The sequence below is a fragment of the Sciurus vulgaris genome (assembly GCF_902686455.1).
Source record: "Sciurus vulgaris genome assembly, chromosome: 9".
In the NCBI taxonomy this organism is placed as follows: Eukaryota; Metazoa; Chordata; class Mammalia; order Rodentia; family Sciuridae; genus Sciurus; species Sciurus vulgaris.
This window is the reverse complement of record NC_136469.1, coordinates 127,428,905-127,452,746: the sequence shown is the minus strand read 5'-3', so window position 1 is coordinate 127,452,746 and position 23,842 is coordinate 127,428,905. Positions and strand designations below refer to the sequence as shown.

General features: G+C 47.4%; 1 protein-coding gene across 1 annotated transcript in view; it reads right to left on the bottom strand.

The window, feature by feature from the left end:
• PPARGC1A (PPARG coactivator 1 alpha) overlaps positions 1–23,249 on the bottom strand; it is a 606,121-nt gene extending 582,872 nt beyond the window's left edge. Inside the window, exon 1 of the mRNA XM_079153479.1 lies at positions 22,675–23,249. The gene's annotated coding sequence lies outside the window, so the exon portion shown is untranslated. The remainder of the gene's footprint in view (positions 1–22,674) is intronic.
• Between the last annotated feature and the right edge of the window lie 593 nt (positions 23,250–23,842).

Sequence of the window (23,842 nt, the reverse complement as noted above, 5' to 3'; positions counted from 1 at the left end):
AATCGGTACAGGTTTTTATGGTACAAATATGGTTTGTCCCCTGCAAAATTCATGTTCAAATTTAATTCCATTATGAGATATTGAGAGGTAGGACCTTTAAGAGGTGATTAGTGCTCTGCCCACATGAACGGATTAATCCATTCATGGGATTAGTGGATTAATGAGTTAATGGGTTATCTCCAGAATGGACCTGCTAAAAAGACAGTCTAGATGGATCACCCCTACAGTCCCTGTCTCTCACTCCATGGTGCCCTGTGCCACCTCAGGACCCTGTCAGCATGAAGCCCCTCACCAGATGTGACCCCCTAGACTTTGGACCAGAACCATAAGCCAGATCAAACTTCTATTCTTCATAACTTCCCCAGTCTGTAATATTATGTTATTTGCAATAAAAAAAAAAAAACAAAAAGGATGAAGACAAGGGTCACTCACAGTCAACTGCTAACTGTATGAACATTAGAGATGGAACATAAAGCAATGGAAAGGAAAAAGTCAGGACCAGCCTCTAGAGGAGGCCAACTTAAATGTATGGAGGGGTGACTCAGGGACAGCGGCCTGGGTGAGTGTTTGGGCTGGATGTGAGATGTCCCCCAAAGCTCACGTGTAAGACAATGCAAGAAGGTTCAGAGGAGAAATGACTGGGTTTTGAGAGCCTTAACCCAGTCATAAATAAGTCCCTGACGGGACTACCTGAGTGGTCGATGAAGGCGGGTAGGGTGTGGTTGGAGGAGTGGGTCCCTGGGGGTGTGCCTTTGGGTATGAGTTTTGTATCTGGAGCATGGAGTCTCTCTTTCTCTCTCTCTGCTTTCTGATCCTCATGTGAACTGCTTCCCTCCGCCACACTCTTCCGCCATGATGTTCAGCCTCACCTTGAACCCGGAGGAAGGGAGCTGGCTGTCCATGGACTGAGGCCTCTGAAACTATGAGCTCCCAAATAAACTTTTCCTCCTAAAATTCTTGTCAGGTCTTTTCATCACAGCAAAGAAAAAGCCGACTAAAACAGAGCCACTCAGTTTATGTCTGTTTGGGAGGACAAACGAGAGAAAGAGACAGCACATCTCCTTGGACGCCCCACATCAACCTGATGATGACAGGCAGGGCTTCGACCTGAAGAACCTGAAGCTAGCTCAGCACACCTGCTGCCGTTCCCTCTCAGGAGCCCCAGAAGTGAAAAGACCAGGTCTGCCTAAGACACAGGACAATCACCACCGTCGGCCGGGACCAAACCCAGCAGCAGAGGCTTCCACAGATGTGAACTTTAAGTAAGAGCTCAAGACCGATGGTCTTTCTAGGTTGAAGACTTGGCTAATCCCCTTCCTCTGACTGGCCTTTCATCTAAACGTTTCCTAAATCATGTGTCAGTAAGGCCGTGTTGATACAAAATCAATATCTTGACAATTCCGCTTTGTCTATTCCAATGGCACAGACTGTGGGTGCTGGCTTGGTATGTTTTACTTAGGGCCTGTGCAGATTACCAGCAGTGGGTTTTATTGTTATTATAAAATAATAATGATTTTGCACGCAGAGGGTTCAGCTCTTCCAAATCTCTAAAGAAAGGGGTTGCTATTTGTTCAGCTTTAAATTTAAAGCATTTCAGAGGTCAAGGGTCCACGTATAGCTCTCCTGAAGTCCTCAGATCTGAGCGGGGCCACAAGGTGGTGGGTAGGGAATATGGAAATGACCAGAAAAAACTCACCAATTTGTACTTCTGGGTTTATTGTGGGGAGACCTGCCTACTTTTGCCAAATGTACTCCAAGACTCTAGAAAACATTGCTAGTTAAAAGATACTCATTCGATATCTCTGAAATCACAGTGGTGAAGCCACACACCCTCTAACACCCGCCTGGCTCTGGGCCCTGACGGGTGGAGGAGCAGGGTAAGGAAGAGGGCAGCGGACCTTCTTCACATCCTCTCTAACTGTGGTCGTTTCTTTGTTGTTGATTGTTTCTCCTTCTTTCTTTCGACAGCTATCCTCAGCTGTGAGGGGAGGTCTCACGGTGGTTTGGTTACATTCCCCCATCATCAGTGACTCTGAGCATCTTTTCAACCCTGATGGCCCTTTGCGAATCTGTTTAAGAGGAATGTTTGCTCAAGTTTTGGAACTGTTTTTCTCTGATTAGTTTCTTTGGGTTTTTACTACTGAGCGTCGAAGCTCTGTATGTTGTGATTCCTTCAAGGGAAAGAAAGAGACAAAAACTCAGACGATAGCAAGACGGGAGGATGCTGAGGACAGCTCGGCTGGGTGCGGAGGGAAGGGTGGAGAAGGCGGGCAACGGGACCCTGGTGCCTAGAGGTGCTGGCGTAGCCTCAGGACCAGCAGCCCGCGGAGGGAGAGGGGCTCCCAGGACGCGAAGGTGGCGTCCTTCCCGCCAACTGCAGCACCCGGTCACGTGTCCCACCAGAGGTGGCTTCATTCTCCTTCCCGACCTCCGATCCCAGGATGGGCCGCGTGCATCTGTCACCCACCAAAGCCCTTCGCCACGGGGCTGCCGTTGGTGCACGAAAGAGCTTGAACAAAACGAAGGATGGGAGCCACATCCTTGGCCTCCGCCACGTCCCCGGTCCTCCTCGCCTCTCCCAGTCCTCGCCGGGAAGACATCCTCTCCCGTGGGACTGTGGCAGAGAGGACGGTGGCCCCAGAGGACTGCTGGGAACTCCCTCTCCACGCACTTCAAACCGAGCAATGGATCTGCTCCACAGCCAGCAAAACAGGGGTCTCCCTGTTTAAATGATGGACAGGTTCTTCTCTAAAAGCCCCAAGGGGCTCAGCAGAGGAAGCCTCTGTCCAGGGCCACTGCTCCATTCCCACTACCGGGAATTCCCACGCATGGCAACAAACCAGGGACACCTGCCCTTGGCTTTTGTCAAGGTTTCCTAACTCCCTCCTTTTGCCCAAACAAAGAGTCACTTTCCCGTAGGACTGGAGTGACGCTGCTCAACGCTTGGCACGCAGTGACTGCAGGAGCCCAGAGCCCAAAGCACCTTTGGTGGGAAAGGCGTGTCCACCGTGGAATGACTGAAGAGCCAGCTTCAAGTTCATCACCTGCACTTCTTACCAAATGTGCTGCTGGGCAGAGGCCACTGCCCAAGCTCTCCTTGACCTGGGTCCATGAGTCTCGTCCTGAGTCCCTGCCCTGCCCTCTCTCACCTGCATTATCAAGAGCCTCCGACTGTCCTCTGCACTCATTCTTGCCTCTCTGTCGCCCGTCCACTTCAGAGCAGCCAGAGTGATCTTCAAAAAAGACAAGTCCAGCCAGGTGCCGTGGCACACACCTATAATCCCAGCAGCTCAGGAGGCTGAGGCAGGAGGATTGTGAGTTCAAAGCCAGCCTCAGCAACTTAGCAAGGCCCTAAGTAACTCATCGGGACCCTGTCTCTAAATAAAATATAAAAAAGGGCTGGAGATGTGATCAGTGGTAAAGCACCCCTGGGTTCAATCCCTGGTACCAAAAGAAGAAAAATACAAATCCACTGAAGACAAGAAGCAGGTCCCTCCCCTGTTTGAGAGTGTCCAATGGATCCAGTATCACTGAAATAATTTCCAAGCTCCTTACACCAGCCACAGTCACACGGCCTTGGATTACCACCTCTGACCTTACCTCTGGCCACAGCCCCTCACCCCCAGCCGAGATCTCAGCGGAAGTGCTTCCCACCAGGGCCCACCTGGAACATAAGCCCCCCACCACCTCCCAGCGAGACTCCCCGTGACCACCCCCATTCTTTCTCTGGTCACTGTCTATTGCATCACTTGGCCCAGTTTTGAAACCACCATGATAATTTTCAGAAATTATCCTGTGCCCCCTTTCAGCCTTACTGTTTTAATTCTGTCTGCACCTGCCAGTTGATACATTCCATCAAAGCCACAGCCATTCTTTCTTGTGCATGCCGTGTGACAGACCTTCCAAAAGTATTTGTCAGGAGAACCATCCTCAGACTTGAGCTTTGAAAAGTTACCAGTTTTCAGAGGCCAGGGCTGTGGCTCAGTGGTGGAGCACTTGCCCAGCACCTGTGGGGCACTGGGTTCAAACCTCAGCACCATGTGAAAATAAATAAATTAAAGAAAGGAATTGTGTCCATCTACAACTAAAAAAATGGCACACGCTTGTCATCCAGCGGCTCAGGAATCTGAAGCTCGAGGGTTCAAAGCCAGCCTCAGCAAAGGCGAGGCGTTAAGCAACTCAGTGAGACCCTATCTCTAAATAAAATACAAAACAGGGCTGGGGATGTGGCTCAGTGATCAAGTACCCGTGAGTTCAATCCCCAATAACCCCCCCCAAAAAAGTGACCAGTTTTCCATGTCCTTTTGCTCATAAGACTGCCACACATTTCTAAGTCTGAAGTCTTAATTTCTACTTTAATATTACTTTTTCCACTGATAGTGGAAATAATAGCCACTGTTTGGTTTTGAAATACCACTCTATATTAAACATCTAGGCAATCTGCATTTATTATAGGTCAACCAAAAATGATCTAGATATTACCTGTCTCCTATAATTGGATTGTATTTTCTGAAGAATCATGTTTTTCTGGAGTTTTACTTTCTCGTTTTCTTTGGTATTATATGTTTTTATCCCCTGCAAATAAATGGGCGGATTTTCCCCTATTTTGTGTGCAGAAATCAGGGGAAAATATTAAAATCTAAATCAGACAATGGATCTTCTAGAAATGGCCTGGCTGGTGTAAGCAAGGACATGAGACTGAACAAAGGAATAAATATGTGTTCCTGGAAAATGTTGTATGGAAATGTCTCTTCATCAACAAGGTCCTTGGAAATAAATCCAGAAGGACATGGAGAAATGACTAGATCAAATAGATTTCAGTTCTCCAAGGGTCCCTTGTAGGCCCGGCTAGTGTTCTCAGTGCCACATCCATGCCCCTGTTCCTGTTTGACACTAGCGTCACCATCCCCCTCTGTTTGCTTCCCACACACTGGGCACAGTCCTGAGCTTTCGTGTGTATTATCTCATTTAACTCTCAATGACCTCACAAAGTCCATGAGGTGAGGCCCACTTCGAAGGTCAGCCCAGGGTTGGTAACAGGCTCACACCATTAGCTATCCTTGGAGCTCCTTCCAGAACTTCTGTATGCACAGATTCTATCTGGGAGAAGTCAAAACGTTGAAGCCTTGTGCAATTCGTACACAACCCTGCCCAGGGAGATACATATATTTCAAAGATTCTTCCTGATAAAAATGGAAGAATCTGAAACCTGGATTACACTCACTAGTAAAAACGATGACAATATTAATAACCACCTTGTTGGATCTGTTGCTCCAGGTAACAGTCCTCTCTTCCCTCAATGCTATAAACTCTGCATACGATGTCCGGGCCAGATGCCTACTGCCATCTTCAAAGGCAGTATTTCGCCATCTCTGTTTCTGGCCATTTGAAGAATGGACAGCAGCTGACTCCAGATTCCTGCTTCTCTATGTGTCTTCAGACCCAGTGAGAGTGTGGCTGCCTGCCTCTTGCTACCCCTCAAATGACCACCCACCAACGCCTCTTCCACTGTGAAGGACTTCCTCAGAAACCAAAAACTGCCTGAGAAAACAATTATTTCTTTTCAGACCTCTTCCGAGTCTGCTCAAAGACCCAAGACTACAGGAATTTGATGTGAATCACAAAGAGATCTAAGAGTAATAGTAAGGAAGATAACTAAGTTGAGATAATCAGCACTCTGGCTTGGGTTTCTGATCAAATAATTCTTTGATTTTCATTGTTTTTTTAACCTATAATATGCCTTCCCTGCACATACCAGAGCTTTGATTTCATTTCTGCATAAAAATGAATACCGTATCTTTATTTGTGTTGTTATTGACGGGAACTGAATTCACCCTCAAATAAGGATGTTAAAGTTTCCTTAAACACTCGGGGCTTGTCATATCTTGCACCTAAAATCCCATGTCTATCCTCTTGAGACCACTGAGTATCTTTTGAAAATGCTGGGTGACATCTACATCAGACAAGACCCTAATGTCACTTCCAGTGAGAATGTCTTCTGTGCACGTACGTACATACACCAGTGACTGACTGATTTTAGTCCACTTTCTGCCTACATTACAGATATTGCATTCCATGTCATAAAATGCCCCATGGAACCAACAGGGCTTGACTGTGTGATGGTTAATTACATGCATCAACTTAGCTGGGCTGTAATGATCAGCTATTTAATCAAACATTATTCTGGAGGTTTCTGTGACAGTGTTTTTATGGATGATTAACATTTAAATTGGTGGATTTTCAGTAAAGCAGAAAACCCTGTCTGGGGTGGGTGGGCCTCATCCAATCAGTTGAAGGCCTGGATAGAAAACAGACTGACCTTCCCTGAGCACAAAGGGATCCTACTAACACAAGAATTGCAGCTTCAAGTGCTGCTTTTCCTTGGTTCTCCAGCCTGCCAGCCTACCCTGTCGGTTTTGACCTCTACAATGGCCTGAGTCAATCAATCAGTAAATACATAGATAGATAGATACACAGGTAGACAGACAGACACCCCTCTTCGGTTGTTTCTCTGGAGAACCCTAATACAGACTGCTCTGGGAAAGTCCAACGTCATTGTCGTTGGCCATGCAGCCCATTTCTTTAGTGAGCAGAACACGTTCAAGTTGCACAGGTGGGTCTAGAAGGTTCCATGCCCCCAGCCTTCCGAGGTCCTGTGCAAATCGGAACATGACTCAGAAGGAGCGGGGCCACCAAAAGGCAGCAGGCCCCAGCACCAGCCCGGGTCCCAGTTACAAGTCTGGAGATCAGGGATCTGAGGACGGCTGCCGAGGGTGGTCCAGCTCCCCTTGTTCTTCCTAAGCAGAAGGTTTTCGCCTTCCTTCGCCTCAGTCAGTATCGACTCCTCCACGTGCGGAAGACGCCAGGCGCGTCACGCTCTGCCCTCACGGAGCTCAGAGTCTAGGGGAGGAGACACGGAAACCGGGCAGGACACGTGGAATCGTGAACCCTGTCACTACAGCAGCATCGACTGAGAACAAGGCAGAGGCCGGGGTGGCGGGAGACGGCTGTGGGCGGAACTGCTCCCTTCGGAAAAAGTCAGAGGTCCTAACCCAGCACCTCAGAACACCACTGTCTGCAGATGGGTCTTTACAGAGATGGCCGCATTAAAATGAGGCCACAGCGTGGGCCCTGATATGGGGGTAATGAAGTCTAAAAATGGCACGACCCCCCCCACATGCCTGGCCTTGTGATGTGGCCTTAACAACCCTCCCATCAAGAGGAGGAACATTTCTCTGCTCCCTGCCTGAGCCAACCCTGTGACATGTCTGCCTGAGAGAAAGAGACAGAGGGAAAGCTTTATGGTTCCGTGCAGGCCTCCCAAGGTCTTGCCCCTTCCTCTTGTTCTCGTTGGCAATCCATGATCACTGCTGCCGGAGGGTCCGGGTGGCACTGGGAGATGGAACGCTGGGTACCTGGCTGTGTTGGCCCCAGTTCCCCAGCCAGGAGCCAACTGTCTGTCAGATATACGAGCAAAGCCATCAACAAACAAAAGGAACCAACCATGTCCAGCCAAAGGACACTCTGGCTGAACTCAGCCCACCCTGCTGACCCACATAACTTTGCATTTCCACATGGCTGCTGGTTTAGGTCCCTGAGTTTTGGGGTGGTCTTGATATACCACAAATTAACTGGTATGTAGGATGAGTATTGAGGCCCAGATACGGAATTCAAGGGCAAAGCAATCTGGATAAGAAATTGCCTTTGACATAACATGTTGGAAATTCCGCAGAGCTCTTGGTTAAATAGCCCTGAAGCTTAGGAGAGAGGTCTTGTCTGGAAACACCAATCTAAAAGACAGCCACGTGACTGGTTTCCACGCATGAGTAGATTGCTGAAAGAGCAAGGACAGAGTGGAAGAAGAACAGATCCAGAATGGGACTCCGGGAACACCAACGCTTAAGGTCAGGGAGAGGAGGGGACAAGATGAAAGACAAGAGACATCCCCCAGAGGTCAAAAGAATTTCTCAAGAGTCAAAGTCACAGGTATGTCTTTAAAAACAAATAGGGTTAATACAGTGTCCCAACATTGAAAATTACAAAGCCATTGCCAGAAGAGTTTCAGCAAAGTGTTGAAGGCTAAACTCTGATTCAAGGTCCTTAAAAAGTGAATGGACAAGAGACAGGGGAAATAACAAGTGCAAACAATCTCTTGCTGAGGTCAGCACACATAGGTCACCCCGCCTGGAACTGTGTCTCCCTCTTTGCCCCAGGAAACTGAGTTACTGAGAGCAACCAACCTCAGTCACACAGATTCATGCCGTAAGAATGCATGGTCCCCAACCTCAGCTGGACCCTCCATCCCATGCAACAGAGGGAAGAAGGAGACCAGCAGCCTCTCTCGGGGTTCTTTTCCCTGGAGAAGTTTTTCTCTAGGGCAGCTTTCAGTGTGCTCACTCTAACTTGATCTGTAACTGATGCATTCCAGTCCAGAAGAAGCGCGGGGATGATGTTCACGGCACTGGCAGAAGGAAAGCTGGGAGAGATGAGAGGCTCTCCTTCATGGAGGACCACGCGTCTTCACCTGGGAAGGCACCCAGTAGTGGCCAGAGGAGTGGGGACAAAAGCAGTGGGTGGAGCTGCAGCTGTGGACATAAGTGAACTTGGTATCCCACATGGGGCTTGCTCAATGGCACTGAGGTTGGGGACAATAAAATTACAGGGGCAATCTCTGACATGGTTTTCTGTTATTATTGTTTGGGGTTTTGTTTCTCAACAGCTGTCAATGGCTTGCCCAGAGAACAACCAAGGCGGTTTGCTGGACTGACCTGAGATTGGGATTTTGTGGACAGAGAGAAAAGGGCAAGAGATGATAGTCTTTGAGGTTTAGGCAACAGAAAGGATAAAATAAAGCATCCTAGAATCTCTGACTGGCCAAAAGAAAGAGTAAGGGGAAGAACCTAGTTGATGATCTGGGAAAGAGAAGAGTAGAAAGGAGCCAATCTCTTGGAAATAAATGGGAGTGAGCAAGAAAGCTAAGGAGCTAGCAGTAGTCACACTGCAGCTGAAGGTTCCAGAAGCAGAGACAGTCAAGAGGATGAGACCAGGCGTGGGTGATGTGCTGGGGCTGCTGAAGCACAGTGGGGTGAAGTGTCACTGTGAAGCTAAGTCACTGGATTCTGAAGGCCACTGTGATGGGGACCATGAGATGGAGAAGAGGAGGAGGGCCAAGGACCTGAGCCCTCAAAGACACAGGGCCATAACCAGGACCTTACAAGGTGGCCAGGAAGAAGAATAGGACGGGACCTACATTTCTCTGGGGGGGCAAAGAGCTCATACTGGTTTGTGTGATGGTAGCAAATGTTCCCAAAGCAGCAGTACCCGCCACACCTTTGGGCAAAGGGACAGTCACGGCTTCTGCCGTGCACTCTCTCAGGGAGAAATCAGGTGGGGGAGGAGAGCTTATTTTCACTGGTCAGGGTCTGAGCACACTGTTGACAGTTGTGAGGATGCCAACTGAGAAAGGGAGAGAGGCAAGCCAGACAGAAACAAGCGTGACAGTCACCACACACACATGTCCCTTCGTGGAAGAGTCACTTGGAGCGTGGGGCCATGGCCCAACAATTGCCCAACATGTGTGAGGCCCTGGGTTTGATCCCCAGCACCACAAAAAGTTAGTTTTAGTTTCAGAAATTTCTCTAAGGTTTGTTGTTTCCAGGTCCCAACCAGACCAACAAAAATGGTGCATGAGTACCTAGTGGACGTTCCCCTTCCCTTGGAATCATCTCAGGGATGACAAGAGATACAGTGAGGAGTCAGGCTGATTCCCTGTTTTGAAGAAGTAGTTCAGTGAACAGAGGAAGAAAGGTCTTTCCCTATGGATCTCAACAGAACCTAAGTCAGTAGGTATTTGCAGAGATACTGGCAGGAAAAAAAATCCTTCCATCTGATAACCAGAGCGAAACTCTTGACATGAACTACTTGCTTGGTTCCTGTGACCCACGATTTGTTCCAGCAGCCAAAAGAATTTGCAAGACCTAAGATGAAGGAAGGTTTTCATCATTGTAAGCATGACCTTTGACTGAGATGGTAATTAAAATGGTTTAGTTTTGAGTTTTGATTTGGACAAAGAAAATACCATAATAGGAGGATTCATTTTATAGCTGCTCCTCCAGATACCCTTACATGTAGCTGTCAGGAGTGTATGTTTTGCTGTTGTTCTTTTCAGGAGCATAAGCTGATGCATCTTTTTAGAGAGACAATGAATACAAAAGTCTCGAAGTGTGTGCCTTTAGGCTGAGCAGAGTGGTGCACACCTGCAAAGCCAGCCACACAGGAGGCCGAGGACGGAGGAGCTCAATTGTGAGGCCCACCCAGGCAGCATAGTGAGACACCATCTCAAAACGAGCTTTTGTGAGTCCTTTAACTCAGCAGAACCACTAGGAATGATCCTCAAGGAATAATCATAGATGTGCACTAAGTTCAGTGACGACTGATGACAACCTAAATACCTAATAAAAAGTGATTACATAAAAGGTCTTATGATCATACCCAAGGATACTACAGAAAACTAAAAATGATGCAGAGGTCAATGGTATTGTACAGTAAATGAGCTAAAATCAGATCATAAAAATACTTACATGGGATGCTAATGTACATATGAAGTACCTAGGCCTAGAAAAAAGATTGGAAGAATACACATCAAAATATTATCTGTGATTATCTTGAAGTATTTGGATTATGTATGATTTTGACTTTCCTCTTTTTTTCTGAGCTTCTCTAAGAAAAAAAAAATTTCAAAACAAAACATATCACATTAAGAAAAACCTATAATATCCTTTCATCCATTTTCTGCTTTATGGTTTTCAAACACTGCCCTAAAAAAACAGTTCTGAATATGTGTTTAAAATTAAACAGTAAAATTAAAAGGAAGATATTCCCCATATTTGAAAATACAGAACAAAAGAGATATTCATCCTACTTTCAAGAGGAAAATTTCCTTCTGTAAGAAAGGACCTCTGGGGGTGAGAGAAAATAATTCAAGAATATTCCACCCTCTCTAAATTCTGATCTTCTATAGCTCATAATTACGTGGTTATTAGGGGCTGATGTCTTTAAATTCCTAGAACGAGTTAAAGATGATTTCCCTATTCAAATGATCAATAAGGATTTTAGGTAGCAACTCTTTCATGTCCTGAACTGTATTTAATATGGTGGTGGTACAGATAATGTTTAAACACACACACACACAAAGAATTCAAGGCATTTATAAATCAATTAAGGAAAAACTTGTAACTATTTACTCTAGATACAAAAGAATAAAAGAAAACTAATAACAACTAGCCTTTGACCAGTGCTGAATACTGATGAAGACTTCTTCAAAATTGTATATGCCCATGTAGAAGATGAGGCATTTTCCCAAAATTCTCTGGGAAGGTGGGATATTTTGAGTATTTTCAGAGATGCTTATATTACAGTACCTTCTCTGGTTCGTTTATTAAAGCTAGTTGCTTAGTTAGTGATGCTTGGGGAAGATTCATTAGCCTGAAATGAGTTCGGTCAAAGCTTGGGGATGCTCGGAGAGGTCACTTGACAGAACTGGCTACAGCAGAGGCAGAGGTTCAGTCTGGATGTGGTCCTTATTCCCCAGCTGAGCCCACCATGCAAATGCTTAATATCACTGCAAACAAGCATTTTCTAATGACTGCAGCATTTATTTACTTAAGATCAACTTTATTTCTGGGTCTGTATTCACACTAATAATGATTTCTCTTTTCAACAGGCAAACTCTCCTTCCACTGTAACCATCACGACCCAGGAAGCACTTAACAGTTTGCCCAAAGTATCATCGTACTGGATTTAAACTAGTGCAGTGAAAGAAAGAACATGACCAAGATTTTGGAAAAATAAACCAATATTTTAAGACCTGTAAATAAATGAATCAACCCATTGTTTCTTTGCAACTTGGACTTTAGGACCAGTTTAATTAGAGGAAATAATTTTTTAAAATTTTCTAATGCAACTGTTACTATCCTACTTCCTAAAATAACAAGCCTTTGACAAACAGCGTAAAGATAATGCCATTCCCATGCACAGTGTGTTTGACTGTTTTCATCAAAGCCCTTTTAGATGGACATTGTGCAAAGAGAGCCATCCAGGATTTCATTAGCACTGCTCTGCAGGCCTCAGAGTGGCCCCCGGCTTCAGATGCTATTTTGCTTTCTAGCCCGGGTGACTACTTTTAATCCAGAAATAAGTTAGTAATCTATTGAAGTGCAATAAAACCCAAAAATAAAACTTCTTTGGTTTACTAATGAAACGGTTCTTTTGACATTGTCAACAGAGTGGGTTTAAATGAGTCAAAGATCTTAACTTTCAAGTTTGAGGGCTTTCCTGCTTGCTAGTCACAGAGAGAACAAAAGGGTGGGAGACAACCCTCTGGTCTCCATCACCAACTCCACTCCCCCCCTGTGGTCCCAGCTCTGCGAGCTCCTTCCCTTTCTAGGAAGAGGTGGGAGGGGGACCTGCTGATGGGAGAATCCATGACACAAGAGGAGGACTGTAGATTCACCCTGTGAGTCCCTACTTGTCCATTTCCAAAGCCAAATCTACCACTGTTCTCTCTGTGCCCATTCTTTATAGTTCCTTCTTGGCACTTGGCACAGTTTAGAAAAGATGATGATAGCTAGATGACAGGTAGGCAGATGAATGAGAGATGATAGATGATACAGGGGTGTATATATGGATGATATATCTGACAGATATTATGTGTATATAACATGTAGATATGCATAGGGATATCTATATTCTTTTATACATATATAATACACATACCTATTCATCTATCAAGTTCCATGAGATAGATACATATATATGTGTGTGTGTGTGATCATGAGATATAAATATATATATATATACACACACACACACACTGCACAGATGTGGGGTATGAATCCTACTAAATTACAGCTCCTTGTGGGCAGGGGCAAGCACATAGGAGGTGCTCAATAAATTTACTACATGAGAAAATTGACCAAACAAAACAAATGATCCTCAACAACAATTCCATGATAAATTCCTCCTACACTCACTTCTGCCTGGAAACGTCCCTCTTGCCCCATTCCCTCCCCTATTCTCACCTGCCCAGATCCTCTCTGCTTTTTCAAGCCCAGAACAAACCCCACAAACCTTCTGTGATTCCTCAGTCATGAGCGGCCCCTCCTCCAAAGGACACAGCACTGGGATTCGCTCCTTTCTTCACACACTGGCCACACTGGCCACGTCCCTCCTCTGCCTGAGCTGAGCTTCCCCTGCTAACCCAGGCTGATGCTGAAGGTGCTCCTCCGTCCATTCCCCCATCAACCTGCCCTCTAAGGGCAGCCTTGCTAACACAGGGGCTTGGCAGCCAGACCGTGAAGCCTGGCTCTTCCGCTTACTGTGTGATCTTGGTCATGTCCCTCCAACTCTTGGTGCCTCCACACCCACGTCCGCAATGTGTCATGCGAACAATACCCACACGTAGAGTTGTTTTGATGGGTTAATCCACGTGAGGCACTTTAAAACATTTCTGGAATATTCTAGTAGGTGTCCGATAAAGGGATTGACTCAACATAATTTACTGAGACTCTACTATGTTCCGTGAAGACAGGAGGAATGAGCCAGGAGACCTGACCTTGACTCGCCCTTTATTACTCGATATCAAAGGTCTTCCAGGCCCAAGGTCTCATTTCACCCTCACCAACAAGTCTAAGGACAGATGTCACATTCCTGCCCTCGCACAGAGCAGAGTCTCCGGCCCTGAACTGCACAGGCACGCTTGGTGGGTGACTTCTCCACGGCGTTCATCTCACAAGCCCTCCAACTGCCAGAGATTTTTCCCATTCCCTCCTGCGGCTCCCTCGACTTCGCGCGAAGCATCTTTCTTAGCATCTGTTCAGCCCGACTCCCATCATTAGATACATTCTTGTGTGTTTATAATGCACCACTGATTTGTTTCAGACTAAATCGTGGGATCTAAAAATAAAGTGATGTTGAACATATTTCTTTGCATATTAACTTTAAAGAAATAGATTAATCTTTTAGAAATAATCAAAAATGAATGATCTGCACAGCGTGTAGCAGTTACCAAAAAAAAATAAATAAATAAAAAAATAAGGCCCTCAGATTCTCACTTTTCCTCCTCTACCCTTTCTGAATTTATTAATTTAAATGTATACTTCATAATTTTTCATTTTAAAAATTAAGAGGTTCAGTAAGCGTAGGTTAACCCAATCTTGTTCTTCCCTGGGGACACTTAAATGGAAACGGGAGTCATTTGTTCTCCAAGTCAAATTCCCCATTTTCAAAAATGACATTGCAGAATTGTCCTTATCATCCCAAGAGATGGAACAAAGAACAATAAATAAGGTGACACACATAGAGGCATAAGAGGTGTCTTCTGAAACCCAGCCATTCATCCTGCACCTGGGTTCTGTCTGCTCCAGGCTGGACCTGGCCAGGAATCTGGAACTAAGAATGGCCTGGCTTTTTCCCCAGAGAAGCTTCCTCCGCAGCATGGGAGGTGAGACCAACACATAAATAATAACAAGACAAGACAGAAAGGGTTATGGGAGAAGAGACCTCAGTTCAGGCTGGAGTAAAGCCACCCTTTGCCTATTTGATCAACTGTTTAAAAAGTTTCCCTTCCACATCCACCCACTCACCTCATTTTGATAATTTGTTTCTTTTTTCAGGAACCTGAAAACACCCTCTCTCATCAGCCCCTCCATGTCTCTCTGTCACCTAGGCCTGGTGACATAATTCAATGTTTTCTCGTAGAAAGTGTTCCCCACGCCAATAAGTACACATTCTGGAGGCAAAAATGAAAGAAACGAGGCAAACTGCGGTTTATAAAATGCAGTTGTTCCATGCCACATTTTGCATCAGAAGAGGGAGGGCTACAGCCAACTGTGAACAATTACCAAATTGTCAATGGAATTCAATAAATGTTGTTTAAAAAAACTAATTATTTGTTACAATAACCAGCTACTACTGCCACTTTGTATTTGGAGGTTTGTAAACTACTTCCATTTGAAATGTAATTGATTCCATTTTTATCATTTGTTCAAGTTTATGTGGTTGTTCTCATCCTAAGAGATGATAACATCTATTTTCAGCAAATTATACATTATAATTCCTCATTCAAAAGCTGTAACAGAAAACAAAATGCTAATTTATGCTGTAAACGAAACTACAGAATCATAATCACTCATTGTTAACATTAGGGACTAAACTGCTACTGGAAATAATAAATTGGAACAAAATGTGGTTGGGGGTGTTCGCTAGTTCCTTTCTCTCGGCATCTTTTTGCTGGCTTTGTTACACAACCGACACACTTTCTAATACTTTTTCCAACAAGAAATTACCTAGATGTCTTGCCTTCTTCCAGATACAAGCCGGACGTTCTCTTTGCCCCTTAGCTCTGGCCTGCAGCTATTTCTTTCAAATGTGCAAGATGTGCTCATAAAGCAGCCAGACATGCCAGCTCTAGAACCACTGGCCGGCTCTTCCCCGGTTCACCAAGTTTCCACACCCACATTGCCCTTGACCTCAGCCTCCGTCTCCTCCTCATCTGTTTAAAGGATCCCTCAACAACCCCTTCTGTGAAAGAGAGGCTTCCCCAGCAGCAAACTTCCCCCTCTTCAGCGAATACGCCAAATAAATAAATAAATGAGCACAAGCCTAGTCACTTTCAATAAATCAGGTCGATTCTTATTAACCAAAAGAGGAGAGATGATCCAGTACCGTTTTCCAGGCGCCCTGCCTTGTCGGAATAACTACCTTTAAAGTGAAAAGGCTGTAACAGCACCTAATGGCATTTCTCTCCTTTATTCTTTTTTTAAAATACATAATCCAAAAGAAAAGAAATATTTAAATATAATTATTAAATCAAAAAATGTGAATTCTTTGAAGAGACCAAAAAGTCACACTGCCTGGGAGAGTAAGTCATTTTCTGCTGCCCTTTTATTTAATGCCATCTGCTGTACACATTTACCTCTTCGCTGGCAAAGTGCGATCATTGATTTCCTATGGTCTCTCTGGAAGGAAGTTCTGCTTCCTCGATGATGACTTCAAAAGGGAGGTGACCCCATTCTCATTCCAATGCAAACCCTGCACTTTTACATTTTCGCTAGGGCCACAGGAACGTGAAACCAGAGAGAAACTCTGCCCTCTTCCCACCGCCCGTCTTGCTGTAGCTACTGACATTTAATGTTTCCCTCCCCTTCACACAACTATGCTGTGGAAGATCACAATATAAGGGCTACACCACTAAAAGGCATTAGTTCATGATGGACGTAAATGTTAGGTACATGATTCTGTGCGGAAGATACCTGTTACAACATGGCGTGATAAGAAAGGTAAATTTTGGACTGAACTCAAACATCACTCTCTCGATAGAGTGCAGGCCCAAAATGATATGGGTTGTTTTATGAAATGAAAGCAGGTACATACCAAAAAATTATATGGATGTATAGATACATGGGATAGGGTTTTGATGCCTCTGAACAATTTTTTATAAAATGATTTATGGATCTTAAAATTATGTCTTCTATGCAGGGTTATTTTGTGGACACTTATGTACATTTGGAATGAAGCCCACACTATCTCTTGGTCATTCAGGTCTGGAAGGTGGCAATCTGAAGACCCCATCAGTCTCTCCAGCTGGCTCAACTATTAAAACCAAAGAAGAATGGCAAGCTCAAACATCAAGTCCTTTTAACCAAGAGAATTTAGAAAGCTTCATGTAGTTATGGTTGATGACTTCACCTCATTCACCAAAGAGAGTTCTATCTGGTTTCACAAAAGAAAGAAAACTGGGCAGACTTGGACAAGCAACGGAGATCTCTTTATTTCCTGAAGCTGGTAAATATATGACACCATTGCAAACTTACTAGAAGTGTACATGTGGCCACACAACATCTTTATGTGGTCCTGGAGAGAAAACAGAGTAGACAGTAAGTGCAAGCTGGCACCAGGCTACCTGGTAGACCCAGCTGCCCCTTAACTAGCATCAAGTCTTCATCTGCAAAAGGGGAATAATAGTAAAAAAAAAAAAAAAAAACTACCTCACATGTTCTTATGAAGATTAAATGAGTCACATAGGTATAAAGTACTTGGAACAGCATTAATGAATGGTAGTTACTATCATGACTCTTCAGTTCCCAACTTTTAGGTTTGCAGAAATTTACGGAAAGTGAAGAATATTTTCAAGCTGATGCTATAAGGAACCTAGGCTTACTAGAAGACCCACCAAAAAAACTGTCATTCTAGTCTCTTTCACTTTTCTATTTACCCAGGAGAAAAGTTAGAAAAACCAGGAGAATGTGAGCTGGATTTACAGATGGATTTCTAAAACTGATTTAGGGTAAATATGTAGAAATGCACTTTGAAACTATTTTGCAGGCTGGGGGTGTAGTTCAGTAGTAGAATACATACTTAGTCTATGCCAGTCCCTGGGTACAATTTCCAGAAAGAAAGAAAAAAATTCTGTGCAGATCACACACACACACATCTTCAGGAAAATAAAATCAAATGTTTAAAGTAACAGATTCTCAGTTTATATTTTTGAACTTTGAGATACTGGCTTTCTAACAACTTTGTCAAGGGAAGGCATACACAAGACTTGACCCTTCCCTGCACTTTTACATTTCCATTATAGGGTCACAGGAATAGGAAAAGGAGAAACCCCACCTTCTTCATATAGCTTCTCTTGTAGCTACTAATTAACGCTGTTGCCAGTTTAAGAATTATTATATATCCAGAAAGGGAGAAAAAAAACATTGAATTCCTTATGGTAGGTGGGCTGGATGGTAAAACAGGGTTCCTCAATGGGCAGCTTCCTGCTGTGGCTATTTTCCATGTTCACGGAAGTAGTGCCAAGCCAAAAATAAAAATAATAATAATTAGTTAATTAATTAATTAAAAGGCTGTCAGAACAAGCTTTCAACAACTTACCCACATTCATTAATGATTCTGCATTGAAATTTCTAACCTACTTGAAAAGACGGAGTACAAATAATCACAGGTACTGGCTAATCAAAGTCCAGGGCTGAATTCAAAGCAGGCATGGCCCCCTCTGAGAAGAGAGATGGAGGATGCTCCCACAGGATGCCATTTTCTATTTCAAGCCTGGAAAATGTTGATGGAGTGGCAGAGGCAGGGGGTAGAAAAAGAAAAGTTAAAAAGCACAGCCAAGTCTGGTTATCACTTCTTTTTTTACACACTTGGGGTAAACTACCGGGAACCAAAGAACTGGCCAATCAGCTGAGTAAAGTCAGATGCCTGGCCCCATGGACACCCAAGCAGTCAGCTAATTAGCTCCATTTTTCACTTTCAATTGATGAATTTGGTATCTTACAGGCCTGGCCTGCTTCGAGTTGGGCTTACACAGTGACGATTAAGAAGGTGACCTAGGTCCAAAAGACCACTCGACAGTCAGCCTCACGTTGGAGACAGAAAGCTTAGACAACTACAGGGGAGAATCCCAGGTTGAAAAGCACAACATGAAAAGATAAGGCTCCGTTTTGAAGCTTGCACTACTGCCATCCCTAGGCGTGAAACTGTAAATTAAAGAGTGGTCTGTTGTCTGCTGCACTGAGCCAAATCAGAGACATTTCACATACACACTTTAATCCAGGGTTCATTCTAATTGAAGAAATAAATTCCACCTAAGCAGATGCCACCCCCACCCCCACACATACACTTGCTATGGTATGTTTTGCACATTGGCAAGTGGGTGCGAAATATCTGCAACATGGTCTATTCAGATATAGGATGGAATTTCCCAGTTTAAATGGTAACAGATGTAGTTTCGGCTGCAATACACATTGGGCTCTCTCCAAAAAATCACACACCCCCAGCTTTAATAATAAAATGTCACAGAATAACTACAAACCTTCCAGTCGGCAGTGATTTGTGGCTGGTTTGTTTGTTTGCTTGTTTTTGTTTGCATGTTTTGGTATTGAATAAATGCCCCAGTCCAGTTGTTTCCTGATTTCCAGGTCTATCTATCAAGAACTTCCATCTTCATTATTTTTTTCACTTGCTTGTTTATAAAGAGAGATGTCATAATCATGTTTCTTGTGAAAATGAAAGTAATCAAAATGCCTTGTGGTTCCAGGAAAAGAGCTTCTTAGGGAGGCATGCCTGCCTGCTATTGATGTTGTAAAAAGGCTCCTTTTACATGGTATTAGATGTTGAGAGCACATCATATTGATCTAGAAATAAAAAGCTTGATTTTTTTTTAGTACATCAACCCTTACCTTCATAAGCACTTTATAACACTAGGAAGAGGGTTTTATTTTTAATTGAGGTAGAGTAAACAAATTACATTTGAAGAACATTGCTATTTTTAGGGAATGGAGGATTTGTAAGCCTTCTGGCAGCAATTCAGGTAAAATTATGAATAACTCTCACTCTTTCAAATTTGGCCCAGGCCTCCATAGCAGCTCTGCCCGAGTCCGAGATGGGATTTAAACTATTGCCTTTGTTTTAGCCTTTTTCTTCGTAGAAACAGTTAGGAGCAGTTTTCTCAGTCCTTGGCCCATGCTCGACGCTGAAACGCACACTGGAGATCAGCAAGGGCCTCATGCACACTCTGTGCATTCTTCATCCCTGGAAATGGTGATGGTGGCTGCCTTGCAAGCCGCAACGCCTGGTAAGACGCACTGCCCTGGCTGCCTTTGCCAACAGACAGAAAAGCTCCGGTAGCATTTGATGGCACCTTCCCCTAATGATGTACATCTCTCATTTGTTTCTGTACTTTATCTTAAAGTTCATACCGCACCACTGGAAGAAGAAATCAATACTTCAAATAATCTCCCTTTCCCCACCATACGATTCCGCTGCTCTAAGAGTAGCACGTTACCCAATACCAGCCTGTGAGCTAATCATCCTCCCATAGAGCAGCGCCAGCTGCCTTATCAGAAATTCTTTCGATTTTCTTAGCAACATGAGTCTCCCTTTCCAGAAGAAAGATGTTGCCTTTTGGGGAAATGCTTTTCCAAACCAAGTTAAACTAACTTTACCCGAAGAAACCGATAGTTTTTCTCTTTTGAAAACGCCCCCTCCCCCCACATTGCTTCCGCCTTTCCTTTACCCCAAACCTGCCCCGCACCCCTCCCTCTCGCCCACCTCCTCTGGTTTCCAAGGAGTTTGCACGTGATTGCCTGTCTTGCGAAATCGGGCCGCGGCCCTTGGCTTGCAAGTGCTCTTAAAATGACTTTTTTCCTATCTCATTAAAGATGCTGCGAACCTCCCATCGCTGTAAAGCGGCATCGCCGCGTGCCTCCTCACATCGGATCTCCCTTCTTTCTTCCTAGGGAGGAATACTAAGTGGCCGAGTTTCGCGGCCCGGAGGTTCAGGTCGAAGCTACGCGTCTGGAAACTTATCCTAAAGCATCTGACTCCAGGACTGGGGGGCGCGGCGCTGCCGAGGAATCCCGAATGCAGGCCAGGCCAGTGCCGGATGTGTGGTTCAAGCCTTTGGTACCCGCTTCGGTCCTCAAAGGCGAGCTAGCGTTGGCTTCTGACTCATTGACAAACACACACACGCACATGCATACATGCACACACACACACACACACACACACACACACACACACACACACACAAGCACGCGGACGCCCGCTCCTGGACAGCTGGAGTTTGCCAAGCTGGAGGGGTCGTTGGCTCTCAGCAGCCGAAACAGGCGCGGGAAGGGTGGAGAGCCCCGGGATTGGTCTGGAAAAAGACCCCAGTGCTGGCTGTGGACAGCCAGGGCGCCCCGAGGGCCCGATTCATGCCTCTCCAGGGTCCCCAACTCCAGCGCCGGCACGACCACCTCGGCAGCTCCGGCAAGTTTCCATTCGCAGCGGGGCTTCCCTCCCCTCAGCCGGCTGGCTAGCCGCGAACCCCATCTTCACGCGCCGGGGCGGCCTATCCTCCCGCAGGGACTCTACGCCCAGCCACTGACCCGCGTGATTCCCCGGGGCGGCTCAGACGCCCCCACGCGCGGCGGCGGCCCGGCGGTCTGGCCGGAGCTCGCGCCGCCTCTCGCCGCTGCTGCCGCGGCGGCGGGAGCCTCTCCAAGGCTCCCCGGCAGCCCTTATGTATTATTCACTCGGGTGGCCACGGCGCTTTCTGGAGAGCCCACGCCGAGGAGGCGAGGTCTTCACCTGGCAACTACTAGTTTGGCGATTTGCTTCTTGGAAACTTGGGGTGATACGGGGCGGCGGAACACATTTTTCGGTTGTTTTGCTTTAGGGCGCTAGCTTTCTCTCCCCTCGCTCTGCTTTCGGTGTCTCTCTATCGCTCTCGCTCTCTCCTCGCTCCCTCTCTTTCTCCCTCTCTCTCTTATTTTTTTTATTTTTTTCCTTTGCCGCGAGCTCTCAGGAGCGCGCTGCGCCCTGGGCCCGGGAGAGAGCGCGCCAGCGCCGGCAAGCGCGGCGTGCAGCCTCGTGAGCGACCGAGGCTGCCGGGCGGGCTCCGGAGAGAGGCGCCGCGGCGGCCCGGCGAGCCGGGCCCAGCCGAGCTCTTTTCCTCGACACCCCCGCCCCCCGCGGCGCGCGCTCTACCGGGCCGGGAATCCCCGGCGCCCGGGTCGGCCCACCTAGTTGCTGCTGCCTTCACCACTGCTCCTCCACCTAGCCTCTGGCCCCAACTTTCTCCAGCCCCGACACGCGCGCGCGCACACACACGCACACACGCACACACACACTCCTCCCCTCCTCCGACCCCAGCTCCACTTCCCCATGTAGTTTGGAGATGACAGATGCCTGTAGACTTTCACCAAACAAGCGGTGGGGGCAGCAGACTACAACATTTATTTAATTAAAAGGCATTTTTCCTCTAATTCTCGCTCTGGCTCCCAGAATAGCTTTTTCATCCCTAGACCCTGAGCACATGCCTGTCTCTCCAGGATACCAGTGGCCCGCTGACACCCATCTCCGCCCGTGCCCCCTCCGGCATCTACCCCCAGCTTTCCCCAGGTCCCCCGTATCACACCGACACGCACACCTACAGGCCGGCGGCCGGGAGCTTCCAGGGCACGATGCAGCCGGACTGCATTGCACAGTCATCAAAGTTAAGTGTGTGTGTTTGTTGGGTGCTTGTGCGCGTCGGGGGAGTCGCGGGGTCAGGGGGAGTGGAGCTTCCCCCCGCCTCCCCCCGACCTCCGCGGGTCAGGGGACGCCTCTACTTGAGATTGCAGCCATTTTAGGGAAAGAGGTGGCTCAGGGCCCGGGGAGGGGGAATTGGAGGGGGGTAACAGCACGTCGCGGGGGGCTCGCGGCTCCGCAGCCCCTCGGCGCAACTGGAGGGCGGGCAGGCGCCGGGCGCACAGGGGCGCGGCGCCCGCGGCGACTTGGGGAAGGTTGCGCTCGAGTTCCCTGGTTTTTGCCTGGAGTTGTTCGGGGTAACGCGCCAGCTCCTGCCTCTTTCTCCGGTTCCCCCTGGGCTGGGAGGTGGTGGGGGGAGGTGTCGATGGCAGAATGGGCACGGGAGGGACGCGACAGACCCCGTAGACTGGAAATCTGGCGCTGGGGGAAGGAGGGACACCTCCTCTCGCCGGTTGGCGCTGACCCAGACAGTGCGACCCACTTGGCCCCCCATCCTCCCCACCCCCTCCCGAGCCTCTGCCTCCCCGCCGAGCGCCAAGTGAGCGAGCGGCTGGGGGCACGGGGCGCGACGCCACCCGGCACCGAGCCACCCCTTACCTGGTTGGAAGGGGTTTCCCAGGAGGAGCCGTAGTTGTAAAAGAAGGAAGAGAAGAAGGTGTCTTCCGACAGCCCGCAGCCCGCCATGCTCTGGATGCAAATAAAATGAGGAAAGAAAAAAAAGCACACACACACACAAAAGCAACCAAAAATGTTCAAAATCAAATTAAACCAATAAGCCAAGAAGAAATTCTCTCGCAAATAAAGAAAAGGAGGGGGAAGGGAATGGCCAAGGGAACGGAAACTCTCGGCGGTGCTCCCTCTCCGGGTGAGGAGGGATGCTCGGGCTGCCGCCGCCGCCGCCGCCGCCGCTGCCGCCTGCTCAAGACGGTACCTAGAGAGGTTCGTCCTGACTTGGGCAGCCGCCGCCGCCGCCGCCGCCGCCGCCTGTGCCGGCTGCGTGTGTGCGCGCGTGTGTGTGCGTGTGCGTGTGTGTGGTGTGTGCGCGCAGAGCGAGAGACCGCAGGGGAAGCAAGAGGGCGAGAGAATGAGCGAGCCGGGATGGAGGGCGCAGAGGCAGAGCGGGCGGGCGGGCGTGTGCGCGCGGGGGTGCGTGCGTGTGTGTGTGTGTGTGTGTGTGTGTGTGTGTGTGTGTGCGCGCGTGTGTGTGTGCGTGTGTGTATGTGTGTGTGCGTGTGCGCGCGCGCGCGCGCCCGCGTGGCTGAGTGTGCGTCTGTTTGGGGAGCTCACCGGAGAGCCGGGGCCGTCACGTGGGCTCCCTGACTCCGCCGGCTGCCGGGGACAGCCTGTACTACAGCCCCGGCCACTAAATCAGCCCGCGCCGCCAGACCTTTGCAGCCCCCGCGGCCAGCCCCATCTCACCGTCCCCGCCCGGCTGTGCGCTCCCTTGGGCAACAGGGGGCGCAAGTGCGGCTTCGGGCAGGTGGGTTGGTGAGAGGGGGCCGCCCCAAGCCCGGGAAGAGAAAAGGAGGATGTCGGGGAAGACACCTAGGCCCCCCTTACGCCCTGCGCCTCTTGGCAAGCCTTCCTCCCACCCCGTTTGAAGGCTTTTTTTGCTTTTTTTTTTTTTTTTTTTTTTAATTCCTAAAATTGCTTTCCCGTGCACAGATCCTTTTTTCCAGCCACGGGGAAATTATTTTCACACAGTTGCTATGTCTCGATTTTCTTTCTTTCTCGGTCCCCTAGTCTCCCAGACCCCGCGCGCTCA